Source organism: Phalangium opilio, unplaced genomic scaffold (assembly GCF_054372755.1).
Source record: "Phalangium opilio isolate 3A_F unplaced genomic scaffold, DU_Popi_V2 ptg000060l_1, whole genome shotgun sequence".
Taxonomy (NCBI): Eukaryota; Metazoa; Arthropoda; class Arachnida; order Opiliones; family Phalangiidae; genus Phalangium; species Phalangium opilio.
The window spans coordinates 7,604,686-7,610,685 of record NW_028324177.1 but is presented as its reverse complement, the minus strand read 5'-3'; positions in this window follow the sequence as shown (position 1 = coordinate 7,610,685).

Below are 6,000 nucleotides of genomic sequence, written 5' to 3'. Positions count from 1 at the left end.
GCGTGGTTTCGATCCACGGACCTCTGGATTATGGGCCCAGCACGCTTCCACTGCTCCACTCTGCTTACATCACCATTATATGAAGAACTAACTGATACCATAATAGCAAATGCTACTTTGCATTAATTTAGCAGAGCGTGGTTTCAATCCACGGACCTCTGGGTTATGGGCCCAGCACGCTTCCACTGCGCCACTCTGCTTACATCACCATTATATGAAAAACTAACTGATACCATAATAGCAAATGCTACTTTGCATTAACATAGCAGAGCGTGGTTTTGATCCACGGACCTCTGGGTTATGGGCCCAGCACGCTTCCACTGCGCCACTCTGCTTACATCACCATTATATGAAAAACTAACTGATACCAAAATAGCAAATGCTACTTTGCATTAACATAGCAGAGCGTGGTTTCGATCCACGGACCTCTGGATTATGGGCCCAGCACGCTTCCACTGCTCCACTCTGCTTACATCACCATTATATGAAGAACTAACTGATACCATAATAGCAAATGCTACTTTGCATTAACATAGCAGAGCGTGGTTTTGATCCACGGACCTCTGGGTTATGGGCCCAGCACGCTTCCACTGCGCCACTCTGCTTACATGGTCATGGTATGAACAAACCATCTTATATCAAAATAGCAAGTGCTATTGTGCATTAATTTAGCAGAGCGTGGTTTCAATCCACGGACCTCTGGGTTATGGGCCCAGCACGTTTCCACTGCGCCACTCTGCTTACATGTTCATGGTATGAACAAACTAACTTATATCAAAATAGCAAGTGATATTGTGCATTAATTTAGCAGAGCGTGGTTTCTATTCACGGACCTCTGGGTTATGGGACCAGCACGCTTCCACTGCGCCACTCTGCTTACATCACCATTATATGAAAAACTAACTGATACCAAAAGCTACTTTGCATTAACATAGCAAAGAGTGGTTTCGATCCACGGACCTCTGGGTTATGGGCCCAGCACGCTTCCACTGCGCCACTCTGCTTACATGATCATGGTATGAACAAACTAACTTATATCAAAATAGCAAGTGCTATTGTGCATTAATTTAGCAGAGCGTGGTTTCAATCCACGGACCTCTGGGTTATGGGCCCAGCACGCTTCCACTGCGCCACTCTGCTTACATGATCATGGTATGAACAAACTAACTTATATCAAAATAGCAAGTGCTATTGTGCATTAATTTAGCAGAGCGTGGTTTCAATCCACGGACCTCTGGGTTATGGGCCCAGCACGCTTCCACTGCGCCACTCTGCTTACATGATCATAGTATGAACAAACTAACTAATATCAAAATAGCAAGTGCTATTTTGCATTAACTTAGCAGAGCGTGGTTTCGATCCACGGACCTCTGGGTTATGGGCCCAGCACGCTTCCACTGCGCCACTCTGCTTACATGATCATAGTATGAACAAACTAACTTATATCAAAATAGCAAGTGCTATTTTGCATTAATTTAGCAGAGCGTGGTTTCGATCCACGGACCTCTGGGTTATGGGCCGAGCACGCTTCCACTGCGCCACTCTGCTTACATCACCATTATATGAAAAACTAACTGATACCAAAATAGCAAATGCTACTTTCCATTAACATAGCAGAGCGTGGTTTCGATCCACGGACCTCTGGGTTATGGGCCCAGCACGCTTCCACTGCGCCACTCTGCTTACATGATCATGGTATTAACAAACTAACTTATATCAAAATAGCAAGTGCTATTGTGCATTAATTTAGCAGAGCGTGGTTTCAATCCACGGACCTCTGCGTTATGGGCCCTGCACGCTTCCACTGCGCCACTCTGCTTACATGATCATGGTATGAACAAACTAACTTATATCAAAATAGCAAGTGATATTGTGCATTAATTTAGCAGAGCGTGGTTTCAATCCACGGACCTCTGGGTTATGGGCCCAGCACGCTTCCACTGCGCCACTCTGCTTACATGATCATAGTATGAACAAACTAACTTATATCAAAATAGCAAGTGATATTGTGCATTAATTTAGCAGAGCGTGGTTTCAATCCACGGACCTCTGGGTTATGGGCCCAGCACGCTTCCACTGCGCCACTCTGCTTACATCACCATTATATGAAAAACTAACTGATACCATAATAGCAAATGCTACTTTGCATTAACATAGCAGAGCGTGGTTTTGATCCACGGACCTCTGGGTTATGGGCCCAGCACGCTTCCACTGCGCCACTCTGCTTACATCACCATTATATGAAAAACTAACTGATACCAAAATAGCAAATGCTACTTTGCATTAACATAGCAGAGCGTGGTTTCGATCCACGGACCTCTGGATTATGGGCCCAGCACGCTTCCACTGCTCCACTCTGCTTACATCACCATTATATGAAGAACTAACTGATACCATAATAGCAAATGCTACTTTGCATTAACATAGCAGAGCGTGGTTTTGATCCACGGACCTCTGGGTTATGGGCCCAGCACGCTTCCACTGCGCCACTCTGCTTACATGGTCATGGTATGAACAAACCATCTTATATCAAAATAGCAAGTGCTATTGTGCATTAATTTAGCAGAGCGTGGTTTCAATCCACGGACCTCTGGGTTATGGGCCCAGCACGCTTCCACTGCGCCACTCTGCTTACATGTTCATGGTATGAACAAACTAACTTATATCAAAATAGCAAGTGATATTGTGCATTAATTTAGCAGAGCGTGGTTTCAATCCACGGACCTCTGGGTTATGGGACCAGCACGCTTCCACTGCGCCACTCTGCTTACATCACCATTATATGAAAAACTAACTGATACCAAAAGCTACTTTGCATTAACATAGCAAAGAGTGGTTTCGATCCACGGACCTCTGGGTTATGGGCCCAGCACGCTTCCACTGCGCCACTCTGCTTACATGATCATGGTATGAACAAACTAACTTATATCAAAATAGCAAGTGCTATTGTGCATTAATTTAGCAGAGCGTGGTTTCAATCCACGGACCTCTGGGTTATGGGCCCAGCACGCTTCCACTGCGCCACTCTGCTTACATGATCATGGTATGAACAAACTAACTTATATCAAAATAGCAAGTGATATTGTGCATTAATTTAGCAGAGCGTGGTTTCAATCCACGGACCTCTGGGTTATGGGCCCAGCACGCTTCCACTGCGCCACTCTGCTTACATGATCATAGTATGAACAAACTAACTAATATCAAAATAGCAAGTGCTATTTTGCATTAACTTAGCAGAGCGTGGTTTCGATCCACGGACCTCTGGGTTATGGGCCCAGCACGCTTCCACTGCGCCACTCTGCTTACATGATCATAGTATGAACAAACTAACTTATATCAAAATAGCAAGTGCTATTTTGCATTAATTTAGCAGAGCGTGGTTTCGAACCACGGACCTCTGGGTTATGGGACCAGCACGCTTCCACTGCGCTACTCTGCTTACATCACCATTATATGAAAAACTAACTGATACCAAAATAGCAAATGCTACTCTGCATTAACATAGCAAAGAGTGGTTTCGATCCACGGACCTCTGGGTTATGGGCCCAGCACGCTTCCACTGCGCCACTCTGCTTACATCACCATTATATGAAAAACTAACTGATACCAAAATAGCAAATGCTACTTTGCATTAACATAGCAGAGCGTGGTTTTGATCCACGGACCTTTGGGTTATGGGCCCAGCACGCTTCCACTACGCCACTCTGCTTACATGATCATGGTATTAACAAACTAACTTATATCAAAATAGCAAGTGCTATTGTGCATTAATTTAGCAGAGCGTGGTTTCAATCCACGGACCTCTGCGTTATGGGCCCTGCACGCTTCCACTGCGCCACTCTGCTTACATGATCATGGTATGAACAAACTAACTTATATCAAAATAGCAAGTGATATTGTGCATTAATTTAGCAGAGCGTGGTTTCAATCCACGGACCTCTGGGTTATGGGCCCAGCACGCTTCCACTGCGCCACTCTGCTTACATGATCATAGTATGAACAAACTAACTTATATCAAAATAGCAAGTGATATTGTGCATTAATTTAGCAGAGCGTGGTTTCAATCCACGGACCTCTGGGTTATGGGCCCAGCACGCTTCCACTGCGCCACTCTGCTTACATCACCATTATATGAAAAACTAACTGATACCAAAATAGCAAATGCTACTTTCCATTAACATAGCAGAGCGTGGTTTCGATCCACGGACCTCTGGGTTATGGGCCCTGCACGCTTCCACTGCGCCACTCTGCTTACATGATCATGGTATGAACAAACTAACTTATATCAAAATAGCAAGTGATATTGTGCATTAATTTAGCAGAGCGTGGTTTCAATCCACGGACCTCTGGGTTATGGGCCCAGCACGCTTCCACTGCGCCACTCTGCTTACATGATCATAGTATGAACAAACTAACTTATATCAAAATAGCAAGTGATATTGTGCATTAATTTAGCAGAGCGTGGTTTCAATCCACGGACCTCTGGGTTATGGGCCCAGCACGCTTCCACTGCGCCACTCTGCTTACATCACCATTATATGAAAAACTAACTGATACCAAAATAGCAAATGCTACTTTCCATTAACATAGCAGAGCGTGGTTTCGATCCACGGACCTCTGGGTTATGGGCCCAGCACGCTTCCACTGCTCCACTCTGCTTACATCACCACAATATGAAAAACTAACTGATACCAAAATAGCAAATGCTACTTTGCATTAACATAGCAGAGCGTGGTTTTGATCCCCGGACCTCTGGGTTATGGGCCCAGCACGCTTCCACTGCGCCACTCGGCTTACATGATCATGGTATGAACAAATTAACTTATATCAAAATAGCAAGTGATATTGTGCATTAATTTAGCAGAGCGTGGTTTCAATCCACGGACCTCTGGGTTATGGGCCCAGCACGCTTCCACTGCGCCACTCTGCTTACATGATCATAGTATGAACAAACTAACTAATATCAAAATAGCAAGTGCTATTTTGCATTAATTTAGCAGAGCGTGGTTTCGATCCACGGACCTCTGGGTTATGGGACCAGCACGCTTCCACTGCGCTACTCTGCTTACATCACCATTATATGAAAAACTAACTGATACCAAAATAGCAAATGCTACTTTGCATTAACATAGCAAAGAGTGGTTTCGATCCACGGACCTCTGGGTTATGGGCCCAGCACGCTTCCACTGCGCCACTCTGCTTACATCACCATTATATGAAAATCTAACTGATACCAAAATAGCAAATGCTACTTTGCATTAACATAGCAGAGCGTGGTTTTGATCCACGGACCTTTGGGTTATGGGCCCAGCACGCTTCCACTACGCTACTCTGCTTACATGATCATGGTATTAACAAACTAACTTATATCAAAATAGCAAGTGCTATTGTGCATTAATTTAGCAGAGCGTGGTTTCAATCCACGGACCTCTGCGTTATGGGCCCAGCACGCTTCCACTGCGCCACTCTGCTTACATGATCATAGTATGAACAAACTAACTTATATCAAAATAGCAAGTGATATTGTGCATTAATTTAGCAGAGCGTGGTTTCAATCCACGGACCTCTGGGTTATGGGCCCAGCACGCTTCCACTGCGCCACTCTGCTTACATCACCATTATATGAAAAACTAACTGATACCAAAATAGCAAATGCTACTTTCCATTAACATAGCAGAGCGTGGTTTCGATCCACGGACCTCTGGGTTATGGGCCCAGCACGCTTCCACTGCTCCACTCTGCTTACATCACCACAATATGAAAAACTAACTGATACCAAAATAGCAAATGCTACTTTGCATTAACATAGCAGAGCGTGGTTTTGATCCCCGGACCTCTGGGTTATGGGCCCAGCACGCTTCCACTGCGCCACTCGGCTTACATGATCATGGTATGAACAAATTAACTTATATCAAAATAGCAAGTGATATTGTGCATTAATTTAGCAGAGCGTGGTTTCGATCCACGGACCTCTGGGTTATGGGCCCAGCACGCTTCCAC